Source organism: Megascapheus bottae, chromosome 19 (assembly GCF_031878675.1).
Source record: "Megascapheus bottae isolate mThoBot1 chromosome 19, mThoBot2.hap1, whole genome shotgun sequence".
Classification (NCBI taxonomy): domain Eukaryota; kingdom Metazoa; phylum Chordata; class Mammalia; order Rodentia; family Geomyidae; genus Megascapheus; species Megascapheus bottae.
This window is the reverse complement of record NC_143527.1, coordinates 36,081,919-36,097,726: the sequence shown is the minus strand read 5'-3', so window position 1 is coordinate 36,097,726 and position 15,808 is coordinate 36,081,919. Positions and strand designations below refer to the sequence as shown.

The following is a 15,808-nucleotide window of genomic DNA, read 5'->3' as shown; positions in this document are numbered from 1 at the left end:
CTACAAGTCATCCATAAAAAAATAATGAAATTATATTTTTTGTGTGAAGTAGATGGAACTAGAGATCATCATGTTAAGGGAAGTAAGCCAGGTCTAGAAAAACAAAGCTTTCACATTTTTCTCTCACAGGTAGACGTGAGATAGATTTAAAAGATGAACATATACATAACTATATACATGGTCACATACATGTGTGAATGTGTATATTCATACACATACACAGATGTGAAACATCACAGTGAAATCCCCTTTGAATAACTGATGTACACTTTAAAATGTGATGACAGCAGTATAAAATGAGTTAAGTATGAGTGGATTCAGTGGGAGTGGAGAAGGTGAACAGTGAGGATGAAATATGGTCAGAATGCTTAACAGCTGTGTGTAAAAATAGAGCAATAAAACCTGCTGAAATTGTTTTAAGAAATAAGGGAGGTGGGCTGGAGGCATGGCTTAGTTTATAGAGCACCAGACAATAAGTAAAAGCAAGCATCATATGCCAAGTTTGAGTCCCTGTCTCTAGCAAAAAAAAAAAAAAGTCAGGCACTGTGGCTCATGCCTGTAATCTTAGCTACTCAGGAGGCTGAGATCTGAGGATAGCAGTTCAAAGCAAGCCTGGGCACTAAAGTCCACAAGACTCTTATCTCCAGTTAACTACCAGAAAACAAGAAGTGGTGTTGTGGCTCAAGTGGTAGAGGGCTTGCCTTAACCTGAAGAGCTCAGGGACAGCGCCCAGGCCCAGAGTTCAAGCCTCACAACCCATCAAAACAAAAGGAAACCGGAAGGAGCAGAGGTAGGGTGATGAAGTCTGATCAAGATACATTGTAAATACATATGGAAAGTTACAACGAAAACTCTTGTACAACTAATATATACTTATAAAATGTTTTTTTTTTTTAAGAAAGCAAAACAAAATAGCAATCAGCTTTGGAGCCTACCCTGGTGGGAGCCAAGTACTGGAAAGAGAACAGGCTTATTTCTCAGGTAGGGTCTTGTGCTAAGTCTGCCCAGCCTGGCTTTGGACCATGACCTTCCTGTCTCTGTCTCCCAAGTAGATGAGATTCTAGGTGTGTGCCACCACGACCTATTCCTAACATAAACTCTTAACGCTAGAAACTTACCATGCGTGGGCACCTAGCTACGCCTCTGGGTTGGCCTCCACATGGCTGTCTTAAGTGACTGAGTCTCCCAAATTGAACCATCTCCCCTCTTTACTTGCTGTGGCTTTTCAGAAAGAGAGTCAGTGCTTCCATACTCCAAAGCTTTCATTGTGATGCCACATACTCCACTATGGACCAGTGTACCAATCTCAGGCCTGCATCTAGCAGGGTGTGATCATACCTCACACACCAGTAGTGGCATAAAACCAACTTGCCAGCATTTCTGAGTTAAGAATTAGGTTCCAGATATTAAAGAACCTACTGCAGTGAGCTTACTGTGGGCTGTTGTGAGGTTCTCCAACTCCATCAACACAGCAGTACTGGATGAGACAGATGTATGAGTCTCTCAAATAGGTTATAATAGTGGCAGAGTGCCAGCCTTTAGCACAAAGAGGCTCAGAGACAGCACTCAGGCCCTGAGTTCAAGCCCCATAACAACAACAACAAAAAGTATGTAGTCAAATAGATTACACTTTGCTATTTCAAGTCTATTTAAATTTGCTTTTAAAATTTACCTTTCAAAAGACCTAAGAATAGCTCTCATTAACAAACTTTGTTCTTGCTTTTAAATGTACATACATATATGTATATATGAGTAATATATATGCATGCATGTATGTTATGTAAGTATGTACGTATTTGGTGTTGGTACAAAGGCTTGAATTCAGGGCCTCATGCTGCTTTTTTACTCAAAGCTGATGCTCTATTACTTCAGCCACAGTTTCATTTCTAGCTCTGCTGGTTAATTAGAAACAAGAGTTTTATAGACATCTGGCTTCAAATCATAATCTTCAGATCTCAGCCTCCTGAATAGCTAGGATTACAGGCATGAACCCCTAGTGTCTAAACACAGAACATTTTTTAAAGTGCATATGCATACTTTTTTCCTCAAAGAAGAAAGTCTGTGGAATGTCCCATTCACACACGCAGACATGAGTAACAAACTCCCAGATCTGCCTCAGGCCCAGCGGTGCCAACAACAGCAGAACCCAATACTGTACCCAGCTGCGGGGCTTTGAACTTCCTGGCTTTGTCAACAAATTCTGGTATTTAAAGCAGATCAGATTTGTTTTTCAAATATTCACTTCATTCCTAAGACAAATTTTTTATCTAAGGAAGAAAAGTAGGGAGGGGCTTTGGTAGGGAATCTGCAACAAGGTAAATTATTAGTGGTTGGAGGGGGGGGGTGAATCAGAAATTCGGATTTCTTATTTAGCTGTTTTAGAGATGCACATGACTTGTGCTTCCCTCTTACACTGGCTGTAATTTTTCTTTGCCTTTTTTGTTTGCTTGTTTTGTACTGAGGCTTGAACTCAGGGCCTTGTGCTCTACTTGGCCTTTTCCACTTAAGGCTGGTGCTCTACCATTTGAGTCACATCTCCACTTCTATTTTTTGCTAATTAATTAGAGACAAGAGTTTTTCAGATCTTGGACTGGTTTCACACCTTGAACCTCAGATCTTAGCCTCCTGAGTAGCTAGAATTATAGGTGTGGGCACCAGCACCCGGCTTTGGCTGCTCTAGTTTTTCAAACACATCTTCATAGCATCATTTTGCCTATGCTCCATAAGTGACTGGATCCTCTGTACTTCCTGCAGCTTCCACAACCCTTAGCCGCTGTACATGCTAAATCCAAATGAAATGTGTGCTATTTGCTTACACACCATCAGGGACTAACCACAAAGCCCTCCATATGATGAGGGCTTTTTACCTACCCATATTTGACCTTTTGGTGCCAGTAACAATCCCTAAGGTCACACTACCGTCTGGTTAGAAGTCTTTGTCACACATGAGGACCATTAGAGCCAAGGAGCTGAAGAGCACTGAGATGTTCTCTCTCCTTGCCACTGCTCAATGACCTCCATGGAGCTAGGAAGAACTTCACAGAATCTGAGAACAGACATCTCTGTCCAAATAAGCCAAGAAAGGTTCTAATCGGGTTCTAGACAAGTAACTGTGGCCTGGGAGGCAGAGGAATAGAAGATGAAAGCTCATTCTTGACCTTCATGGTTGGAACACAGGAAGAAGCATTTCCCTGGAAGAAGGTATGGGAAGTGCTGACAGGCAGAGCAATAGATATCTTTTCCTGTCCTGCAAAGGGAGGGGTCAGACATGCTGTGCCAATGTCATCTGGGAGCATGTAGGAACTACAGAAGCTCAGACACCAGCCAAAATCTACTCAGCACTGGAGCCAATGCCCAGGGGACTTCATGCCATTGTAGTGTGAGACATTCCCTCCTATACCTCCACCTCTAGTGACAAGCTATAAGACCTGCTTTCTCCAGGTGCTGGGTGAGAGTCCTGCTGTCTGCAGGAAGAACTCATGGGGTCTGTGTACAGGCTCACATATGAAAGCTACTAACCTGGCCTCACTTTCAGGTTGAAGAGGATATCGAATCAGCATTTATAATCCCTTTCTCCAGATGCAAGGAACCAATCCATATCAATTGGATGGGAAGCAGAGCTAAGGGTAAGAACACTGTCATTTTAAAAACATTCAGTGAAGTTGGTGGCTCATGCCTGAAATCCTAATTACTCAAAAGGTTGAGATCTGAGGATCATGATTCAAAGCCAGACTAGCCAGGAAAGTCCATGAGACTCTTATCTTCAATTAACTAGCAAAAAGCTGGAACTGAAGTCGTGGCTCAGGGATATCACCCTGATTTCAAGCCTTATGACTGGCACAGAGCAAGAATTTGGTTAACTCTTATTATCCATCCTATGACTTAAGAACTTAGTGGGTCTCTCCATTTTCACCCACAAAAATTCTTCTCAGAGTTTTTGACCTTAGCTTTTTTAACCTCCAACCACATAAAATCTAGCAACTGTAGGGAAAGACTCGCTGTGTATTTGCTGTAAGTCTCTACAACCCATGGAACTCTGTCTCCTAATACCAAAGGTGATAAGAGCTTTTCCTTTGATATACGCCCGTCCTTCCTTCTTTTCTCTTTCTTTTTCTCCTTCCTTCCTTCCTTCCTTCCTTCCTTCCTTCCTTCCTTCCTTCCTTCCTTCTTTCCTTCCCTCTCTCCCTCCCTCTTCCTCTCTCTCTCTCTCTCTCTCTCTCTCTCTCTCTCTCTCTCTCTCTCTCTCTCTTCTTTATTTCTTCCTTCCTTTCCATTCTTTCTTCCTTTCCTTTTCTTTCATAGTACCAGGTTCTGAATTCAGGGCTTCAAGATCTTTGGTTCAGCTTTTTTTTTTTTGCCCACAGCTGGAGTTCTACTATTTGAGCCACTCTTCCAGTAAAGCCTTTTCTTTTCTTTGCCTGTTTCAGTGAAGATAAATTTCTTGGACGTTTCTGCTCAAGCTGGCTTTAAACCTCAGTCCTCAGATCTCAGTCTCCAGAGTGGCTTGGATTATAGTTGTGAGCTACCAGCGACCTTGGCCTTTTAGGGCCACCCTGCAGCCTCCCCACTGAAAATATCTCATTGGAAAACCAGACTTGTCTTTTGGGACTCCTTCAATTTCCAAACTGTCAAGCCAAATCTACATGTCTATAAATGCTCTACTAGCTTTTCTTTCCCAGAGAAAATCTTCTTGTACCAAGACACAATCTGAGCCCATACCAGAAACCAGCAGATACTTTCCCTCTCGTGCTGAAAACAGCTTGTATTACTCAATATACCTAGGAAGGGTTCTTCTTTCTCTGGAAAGTTACTTGCACTGATTTCTACAATTTCCTTAAAAATATGATTTTTTTTTGCTATTATTCATTTGCTTTCTTCCCTATTTGGTTCTGTTGAAATACTTGTTTCAAAGTATAACATTATGTTCCGAAGTGGAAAGGTTTCCCTTTATTATACACAAGTGAAAACACACCCAGAGAGATGATCTAAGCTCCTGGTATTTCCCTACAGCCAATGGATGCCACGTGAAGCAAGGAAACTTGGTTTATTGGTTCTGAACATCCTTCAGAGCAGCAACTATGTTATTAACTTATCATTACAATTTTTTTTTTGCCAGTCCTGGGCTTGAGCTCAGGGCCTGAGCACTGTCCTTGGACTTTCCAAGGCTAGAGCTCTACCACTTGAGCCTCAGCACCATTTCCGGCTTTTTTCTATGTATGTGGTACCGAGGAATCGAACCCGGGTCTTAGTGCATGCTAGGCAAGCACTCTACCACTAGGCCAAACTCCCAGCCCCTTATCATTACAATTTTAATTAACTTAAAAAAAGGCCACGGTCTTGGGTTTTATGAATACCAGCCTGGGAACTTTCTCAAGAGCAGTCTTTCTCTTTTGACACATGGGACTATGGAAGTTTGAAGGGATAAAATATTTTTCCTCTGATTTCATCTCTCCTCATTGGGGAAGAAGCTCTTTGGTCTCCACTTTCATCCTTTTATTCTCTTCCAAGTTCACTCAAGGAGAATTATTCATTTGCCCGTATACTTCCTGAGCTGATTGGCTCTGGAGCTTTAATGGGGCCCAGGCTCTCCACGGTCTCCTTCTTTTCTGAGTCCATGCAAGAAAATCTCATGACCCTCTATCTCCATGTGCTGGGGTTAGGAGGAAGACGGAAAGGAAGCTGGTCTTGCCTCTTGCATGACAGGCTTGAGTTGGTTTCATTTCCAACTCAACTTTGTTTCCCATTATCCAGTCTTCTTGCTTGTATCAATAAACGGGGAAGACTGGATAGCAGCATTCAAACCTTGACCTTCGTTTGCAGTTCTTGGCAACACATATATGAGGCAAGTACTCTCTGACTGAGTTACACTTCCATTCCCTACAACCATGAGCTCCTCAGCACAAGCAGACCTTCAGAAATGAGTAGACCTTTTCTCTTTGACTTGTAATCTCCACAGCTGAGCAGATGTTGTTACTTCTTTCCTGGGTAGGTTTCTGCCATTTCTCTTGGTAGCCATATTTCTCAGTAGGCCATAGTAACAGCACATGTGGGAATGGTACTTAATGAAGACTTGCCTTATTGTTTTCTTTGGGTATTACATCTCAGCTCTTCTTAAAATAACTGATTCAATTAATGGTTTATTTGCTATTGTAATTTTCTTTTAAAAAGGACCTAATAGGGGCCAGGAGTTTGGCCTAGTGGTAGAGTGCTTGCCTAGCATACACGAAGACCCGGGTTCAATTCCTCATTATCACATACATAGAAAAAAGCCATAAGTGATGCTGAGGCTTAAGTGGTAGAGCTCTAGCCTTGAGAAAGTCCAAGGAGAGTGCTCAGGCCCAGAGCTTAAGCCCAGGACTGGCAAAAAAAAGAGGACCTAATAAACTAACCAAATATTGAGATTTTTGCAAGTTACTATAAAAAGTTGAATACTAGATACAGTTTTTGTTGTTGCTGTTTCTGTAGTGCATGGTATCATGTCCAAGGCCTTGGACCAACCAGGCAAAGTACTCTACTACTGAGATGTGCCACAATTTCATTTTTAAAATTTATTGCCGGGGTAATATATAGAGGGGTTATAGTTACATTTGCCAGATAGTAGGTGCATTACTTCTCATACATTGATACCCCTTCTCGTGTTTTTGTCCCCATTTTCTTCCTCCTACCCACTCCTAATCATCTTGTTTTACCCCCTTCCCTTTCCTAATTCAAATAAACAAATAAACATATATACAATATGACATGCCCCAATTTCTTACAACATCTAATTGTAAAAGACAAAAGGAGAATGTGAAACTACTCTAAATTTCCTTCAAACTCAATTCAGTGACAGTCTGATGTGAAGTCTTTACAGATTCTTTAGACTGTACATTTTTAGACTATACATTCTTTAGACTATACTGACTTGGTCTCATGCTCAGAAAATGTATACATTTGTTTCAGAATTATGGTTTTCTGACAGCTACTTTCTAAACTTTTGTCCTGTGGGATGAAAGATTCTGTCAACCTCTCAATTTTTGGAAATACTGAGTGCTTATGGAAAAGAAGGGTATAGAGCCAAAGTATTAATATTTTCTAAGTTGCTTTCATACCAACAAGACACAAAGATCTAACTTCTGCAGACAGATTCTAGAATCAGGTGAATTTAAGGGTGTGAGATGTGACTCAAGTGGTAGAGTACTTGTCTAGCAAATACAAGGCCCTGAGTTCAAACTACAGTACCACCAAAAAAAAAATGGGGGATGAATTTAACCTCAAAGAAGCATTAAATAAAATTACATAATTCATCAGTAGAAACCTTGGGCTCTCCTAACAGAGATTTACAATAGAACAAAACCTAGATACATAAGGCCATATAGTATGACGCTAAATGAAAGGACCTCCAGGATATAGAAACAAAAGCCATATAATGAGTGATTGTTGTCCTTAATGTACTATGTTATCTCTCATCTCTTTTGCTGTCCCTTGGTTATCTCATATTGCTACAGTATTTCACCTTGTTATCTGATATACTGGATATATGCGTATTTGGTTATTTGAAATAGGATAGGGAAGAGGGGAAAACAAGATGAGGGGCGGGGGTGGGTGGAGGGAAATAGGGACCAAGACATGAGCAAGAGTATGAATGTATGTGAAGTAATGCACCTTCTATCTCGTGAATATAATGTAACCCTTCTATTATAATAAAAACATGAAAAAAGCCCCCCCAAAAAAACACCATCATTCATAATTACATGTACCCAAGGCTTTGAGGATTTTTCCTATCCTTTTGAAAAAACAATAACTTCAATTCATATTATTATCATGCTTCAAAATAAGGGAGGGTACATAAAATAAATTGCTATGCTGCCATTAGAAAGAATAAAATGATGTCATCTGCAGGGAAATGTATGGGAACTAGTACAAATATTACATAAGGTAAGTCAAGATCAGAGAGACAAATGGCACGTACTCTCTATGATATGCAGAAATTAGATGTAAAACACACTGGAATATGACAAATTATACAGGATTTTAGATATTCAAAAACAGTGAGACAGGTAGAGGATAGTTTTGGAAGAGAATCACAAAGGTGCAATGCCTAAGTACCTCTTGATGTTCATATAAAATAATATACACACTGAAGTGAACTCTAAAGATACAGAAATGAGAGACTTTTTAAAATTTATTTATTTTTCTTTTACAGAACAAAGCTTGTTCAAAGACAGAAGCACAGAGTCCATTTGTTAAAAATCATTTGCTGTTTTTGACTGTGTCCTTTCTGATGAGCAACTCCTACAGGAGATCAGAGGGAAGAAGTACGCCTCTGCCTGGCCACACCCAATTCCATATTGAAGTGAAAATGCTTGGGGAATATATGAAGCTTGCACAAGACTAGGCCACCAGCAGGATACTACCTTTGGCACTGACAGATCATGCACAGACTTTCTAGCTCCCCCCTAACAACTCTCAGGTGGCCTGTGAAGCCATATACTATGGACTGAATTATGCCTCCTAAATGGTTGCATTGAAGCCCGAACCCCCACTGTGATGGTATTTGGAGGTAGGACCTTGAAGAGGGAGTAGTTAGCAGGGTGAGGACATTGTGATGGGGTTAGTGCTCTTTGAAGGAAGGACCAGAACTGGGGTACAGTTTAGTGATAGAGTATGTGCTTATTAGCAAGCCTGAGTCTCCAGTTTCATCCCTGGCACAAAACAACAAAACAAATCACTCACTTGGTTTGCTACTCTTTTGTGCTGTTTTCTCTCTCCCTCTGTCTCTTTCTTGCTCCTCTCCATCTCTCCCTCCCTCATGCATACAATGAAGAATCTTAAAGCACTAGGTGAGATGACTCCAGGAGATGTTCTCACCATACACCCACCCCACCCACCCCGCTGGCTTCTGGGTGTGGATCCTCGGCTTCCAGAAAATGCCAGCCTATGGCATTTTGCTAGGGCAGTAGAGCTAAGATACCCTTTTGGGCTCTTTTAGAGTGTCTAAAAAGTAAAAGTCAAAAGAAGATGAAATGTTTTGGGAGATACTTTCATGAAATTAGGAGTGGAAAGGGAGAGGGTCTTGATTTTTTGCTGGGATGAACTTGAGAAAAAATTATATGCACTGAGCACCACAAGAAAGGCAAGAACCAGTTATCAAAGTGCCAAGATCAGCCACCATTAGGTATTATTAAGAAAATAATCTCAACATTCCCTAAGTGCTAAGTTATAGGCTTTGAATGTCACAGACACAAGCTCCACATAGACAAGGTGTCTGGAAGATAAGAAGTATTAGGCCTTTGAAAGGATGAGTATGGTTAAGAGATAAGAGAACAATGAAAGGGGTGACAATGATCATAAATGGATATGTTGAAATAAAACCCCTTTGCACAAAATGATAATAAAATTACAGGTTAATAATAATGATAATAGAATTACAGGCTCACACTTATAATGCTAGCTACTCAGGAGACTGAGATATAAGGATTGTGGTTCAAAGCTAGCTTGGGCAGAAAAGTTCCCATGACATTCTTATCTCCAATTAACCTCTCAAAAGCCAGCACGCAGCTGTGGCTCAAGTGATAGAGTGCTAGCCTTGAACAAAAGAACTCCCAGATAGTGCCCAAGCCCTAAGTTCAAGCTTCATGACCGTGGTTGGTGGAGAGGGGAGATGATGAAAAAGAGGAGGAAGAGGAAAAGGAGGTGAAAGAGGAGAAAGAGGAGGAGGAGGAGGAGGAAATCCAATAAAAATTAAAAATAGAATTACCAGGCCAGGTGCAGTGGCTCATGCTTACAGTCCTAGCTACCCAGGAGGTTGAGTTTGAGAGGATTGCAGTTCAAGGCCAGCTAGGCAAAGAGTTTAAGATAACCTTATCTCAACCAATAAAAAAAGTTAGGCATGGTGTTATATGTCAATAACTAGAGCCATATTAAGAGGCATAAATAGGAGGCTAATGGTCTAGATGGCCTGAGACACTATTTAAAACTCAACAAAAGCAAATGAGGCAGAGGGCATGGTTTAATTGGCAGAGAACCTGCCTGGCAAGTGCTAGATCCCAAGTTCCAACTCTAGTATTGCAATAAAAAAAGACAGGGCCTGGCACTAAAGCATGTGAGACTCTTATCTTCAATTAATCAGTAGAAAACGGAAGTGGGGCTGAGGCTCAAGGTGTAGCAGTAGTCTTGAGCTGAAAAGCTCAGGGATGATATGATCCTCTACTTGAGTGACTCAACAAACTCTACTACCAAACTTCTAGAATTAATAAACCACTTTAGCAAAGTGGCAGGATACAAAATTAACCTTCAGAAGTCAGTAGCCTTCTTGTACACCAACAATACACAAACAGAAGGCCAAATCAAGAAAATGATCCCATTCGCAATAGCCCCCAAGAGAATAAAATACTTAGGAATATACTTAACCAAAGATGTAAAGGAATTATTCAATGAAAACTATAAAAGCCTAATGAAAGAAATTAAAGAGGACACTAGGAAATGGAAAGACATCCCATGCTCATGGCTAGGGAGAACCAACATAGAAAAATGGCTATACTGCCAAAATTGATATACAAATTCAATGCAATCCCCATCAAAATCCCAAAGACATTCTTTACGGAAATTGAAGACATAATCCAAAGATTCATATGGAACAAGAAAAGACCTAGAATAGCCAAAACAATTCTAAGCAAAAAAAGCAATGCAGGTGGTTTTACAATACCAGACTTCAAACTCTATTATAGAGCCATAATAACAAAAACTGCTTGGTATTGGCACAAAAACTGACCAGAAGATCAGTGGAACAGAATAGAGGACCCAGAAATAGAACCACATACCTACAGGCAACTTGTATTTGACAAAGGAGCCAAAGATATACAGTGGAACAAACACAGCCTATTCAATTATTGGTGCTGGCAAAACTGGGCAGCCACATGCAGAAAACTAAAACTTGACCCTAGCCTTTCGCCATGCACAAGCATTAACTCAAAGTGGATCAAAGACCTCAACGTCAGACCAGAAACTGTGAAATTGCTACATGATAAAGTAGGAGAGACACTGAAACTCATAGGCATAGGCAAAAGATTCCCGAACAGAATCCCAGGATTACAACAGATTGGAGAGAGACTCCATAAATGGGACTACCTAAAAATAAAAAGTTTCTCTACAGATAAAAACATAGTCGCAAAAGTAGAGAGACAGCCAACCAACTGGGAAAAGATATTCACCTACAATACATATGACAAATGCTTAATATCCAGTATCTATAGGGAACTCAAGAAACTAATCCCCCCCCCAAACCCAATAAACCATTCACTAAATGGGCAAGGGAACTAAAGAGAGACTTATCAGAAGAAGAGATTAAAATGGCAGAAAAGCATATGAGAAAATGTTCATCATCTATGGTCATAAAGGAAATGCAAATAAAAACCCTAAGATACCACCTTACCCCAACAAGAATGGCCAAGATTTTGAACTAAGACAATGACAGTTGCTGGCGGGGTTGTGGAGAAAAAGGAACCTTACTACACTGCTGGTGGCAATGTAGACTAGTTCAGCCACTCTGGAAAGCAGTGTGGAGGTTTCTTAAAGAACTGAAAATAGACCTTCCCTACGATCCCGCCATACCACTTCTGGGCATCTATCCTGAACATTATGACCCAAGATATTACAAGGACACTTGCTCAGCTATGTTCATCTCTGCACTATTCACAATAGCCAGGCGATGGAAACAACCCAGATGCCCTACTGCAGATGAATGGATACAGAAAATGTGGTATATATACACAATGGAATTCTACATAGCCAACGAACAAGATAAAATAATGGCATGATTTGCTCTAGATTCATCCATTTCCCTGTGAATGCCATTATTTTATCTTGTCTGTTGGCCTGAGCCTCTTTTTGCTCAAGGCTAGTGCTTTACCACTTAAACCCCAATACCATTGATGGTTTTTTCTGTGTACATGGTAACCAAGGAATCAAACCCAGGGCTTCATGCATGCTAGGTGAGCACTGTGTCGCTAGGCCAAACTTCTGGCACTCTCATTTCCAGTTTTTTAATGGTTAGTTGGAGACAAGTGTTTCATAGACTTTTTTCCTGGTCTGCCTTTGAACTGTAACCCTCAGATCTTGGCCACCTGAGTAGCTAGGAGGACAGGCATGAACTACCAGTACTCAGCTCCCACTTGGCTTTTATCTTTGACAGGAATAGCAAAAAAAGCGTCTCCCCATGTTGTGCCCAGTGTCCTTGCATCTGAGGTGCTCCCTTGCTGGGTTCTAAACTTGCTGAGTTACCTCGGGCAGACTGATCCCCTTCTCTTGGATGTCAGGTTCCATTTCTATACAACGGAAGAACCACACAAAAATTTCTCAGGGACTCAATTTTGTGCATTCACTTAATATCTTTCCCCAAGGGGAACAGTGAGAATGCATTATTCTATGACTGGCTCTAGGAAGCCTTTTCAAGAAGCTTTAAAAGTAGGTGGATGGGCTGGGAGTTTGGCCTAGTGGTAGAGTGCTTGCCTCACATGCACGAAGACCTGGGTTCGATTTCTCGGTACCACATACATAGAAAAAAAAGCCGGAAGTGGTGCTGAGGCTCAAGCCCAGGACTGGCAAAAAAAAAAAGAAGTAGGTGGATGGAGAGGAAACATCAATTGAAAGAAAAGGGGAAAAGAAGGAGAAGGCAGAGATGATATGATACCAAATCCCTGCTAGGGCCATCTACAGATATAATAGGGAGGATGCTCAGATGTACAGCCACACAGGTGTATAGCTGCAGTAGAGCTCCGGAGCTGTGTGATCAGCCACAAAGTATCCCCGAGACACAGGCAAACCAGTGCTCCTATAAAGCCAGTCCATGATAACAGGCCTCCTAGGAGAACAATGGGAATCTCTTCCTTTGGAACAGACAACTGTTCAGGCAGTCAAGAGTATGTTCTAAAGAAAGCTGAGGGCCTTTAACTTAACAAACCTGTCAATTGCTAATCACAATAAGGTCTAATTAATAATCCAGAGGAGAAAAACACATTGTCTGTTCCCTTCTGATTTGCAAGGTACATAGCTTCATGAAGGCTCTAAATATACAAAGTTGCGTGATCGATCGTCTTGCCTCTGGTCCCGTGAATGCTCAGGCTGCTGACATGTGACCACCTCTCCTTGGTTATAGAGGAGTCAGGCCAGCATCTTTCTCAGTCATGGAGAAAATACTGACCATCCACACTTTTCACTTAGAAACTGCAAGCACCTACAGAGTATAGTCTTTCTTAAGCTGCTGGAAGGAAGACTCAAACTCTCCTGCCAACTTAGCACTGGAGGCTCCCCAAAGTCAACTACTTTACTTTATGAGTCTTTGGGCTGGATGGGAGGGAAAGCATCTATTAAAAGCAACCTGGACCTGGCACTGGTGGCTCATGCCTATAATCCTAGCTATTCAGAAGGCTAACATCTAAAGGATCACAGTTCGAAGCCAGCCCAGGCAGTAAAATCTATGAGTGTCTTTACCTCTAATTAATCACAGAAAATCCAAAAGTGGTGACGTGGCTCAAGTGGTAGAACATTAGGCTTGAGCAAAAAGGAGCTTAGGCATAGCCCCTGAGCCCAGGGTTTGAGCCCCAGGACTACCCCCCTCCCCCAAAAAAAAAACCTGGCTTGGACAGTCTTAGCATGCAGATAGGGAGGGTGGGAAACAGGTGTCAGCCACTAAAACTTCATTCTTTTCTTCCATCAAGGGCCACTAAGAAGCCCAGTATATTGGTCTCAGATTACTAGCTTCCTGTTTGGGGCTGCCTCTCCCAGGTCAGGTCTAGAGTAAGATGTCATGAACAAATCATTCACATCCCTGGGCCCCAAGAACATAGCCCAATACGATTTATTGAAAAAATCAGCATGGAGACCAGATGCAGTGGCTCATGTCTATAATGCCAGCTATATGGGAGGTACAAAAGGACTATAGTCCAAAGTTTGCCCAGGCAAAAATGTACAAGACCTTATTTAGAAAGTAAGCAAAACCAAGAAATAAAAAAGGTGACAGTATAGCTCAAGTGGTAACATACCTGTCTATCAGTCTTAAGACTGAATTAAATCCTCGGTACTATTTTAAAAAATATGTATCAGGCACTGGGAGTTTGGCCTAGTGGTAGAGTGCTTGCCTAGCATGCACGAAGACCCAGGTTCAACTCCTCGGTACCACATACATAGAAAAAAGCCGGAAGTGGTGCTAAGGCTCAAGTGGTAGAGCTCTAGCCTTGAGAAAGTCCAAGGACAGTGCTCAGGCCCTGAGCTCAAGCCCAGGACTGGCAATGTATATATATATATATATATATACATTGTATATATATATACATATGTATATATATATATACATATATATATATATATGTATCAAACTGAGGCTGAGATCTGAGGATCATGGTGTGATGCCAGCCCAGACAAAAAAGTCCCATGAGACTCCTATCTCCAATTAACCACTCAAAAACCTGAAGTGGCACTGTGGCTCAAGTGGTAGAACGCTAGCCTTGAGCATGAAGAGGCTGAGTTCTTGAGTTCAAGTCCCACAACCAACAACAATAACCACAAAAAACCATATCAGCTGGTAGGTATATATGCATATGCAGCTTAGTGGAAAAGTACTTGCTTAAGTAAATCAGCAGATAGAGAATGACTCTGTGTCTATAAACACAGTTAAATATAGTATGTGTGCATGCGTGCGTGCATGTGTGTGCGTGCGTGTGTGTGTGTGTGTGTGTGTGTGTGTGACCTAAAAAGTATACTCCAAAATGGGTATAAGCTGAGGGCTGGCATACATGTCATCCTAGCTACTAAGGAGGCTGAGATCTGAAGATTACAGTTAGAAGCCAGCCTGGGCAGAAAAGTACATGAGACTCCTATCTCTAATTAACCAAATAAATGGATAAATGCATGATGAATGAATGAATGACAGCAGAAAGTAGAGGTATAGCTACAGTGGTAGAACACCAACCTTGAACAAAAACAGCCAGGCAAGAGCAAGAGGGCCTGAGTACTAGCACCAAGAAACAAACAAAAAAAACCCCAAAACACAGGTTTACTGAGATGCACAAATTTCCCTGTGTTACAGAGTACAATTCAAAACAAAACAAAAACAAAAGGAGTACAAAAACATAAGAAGGAATATCAAAGTGTGAGAAGTAATGCACCCACTACCTGGCAAATGTTACTGTAACCCCTCTATACATTACCCTGAATAAAAAAAAAAGAGTACAATTCAATGGTTTTTAGGGTAGTCACACTGTTGTGAGCCACCACTGCCTAATTACATGGCACTGGACAAATCTATTGTACAGGTCTGTATCCTAGTTGCATACCAAGGAGAGACTGTCTAGCTTTACAATCTTCTGGACCAGTAAGGTCCCCCACATGCTCCCCAGCAATATCACCTCACATCCTTCCTGAACTGTTGGTCTTTTTATTGCAACCATTTTTTAGGTGGCAGTGTGGCTCCAGATGAGTGTCATACTACCCTGACTCAGTCCCCAATGTCAAGAATTTAATATACACTGGAGCTGCTGCAATTTGCACTGGACTTATCCAACAAATTATAGAGCTCATATTTCTTTTTTTAAAAAAAAAATCAGGGTAGCACTCCCAAAAATGTTAGGCAAAATGGAATATTAAGTCCCCTAAGTTATTTGAAAACTGGGGGTGGGAAAGGGGGAAGTGAAGCATTTTTAAACCTTGTGGTGCCACTTGAGTGTGGTAATTTTAAATCTCTCTTGATTCTAGATGATAATATTGAACAAAAAAGTGAAAGCTCCCCACTGACACCACCAGCTTTCAAACTAGCTGAACCCCAAGTGTAAAT

General features: G+C 41.2%; 1 protein-coding gene across 3 annotated transcripts in view; it reads right to left on the bottom strand.

The window, feature by feature from the left end:
* Slc35d4 (solute carrier family 35 member D4) overlaps positions 1-15,808 on the bottom strand; it is an 80,818-nt gene that overhangs the window by 11,458 nt on the left and 53,552 nt on the right. The window contains exon 14 of one of the 3 annotated variants that reach the window (XR_016538829.1): positions 3,520-3,620. The exons of the other annotated variants lie outside the window; for them this stretch is intronic. The gene's annotated coding sequence lies outside the window, so the exon portion shown is untranslated. The remainder of the gene's footprint in view (positions 1-3,519; positions 3,621-15,808) is intronic. 3 annotated transcript variants of the gene reach the window in all.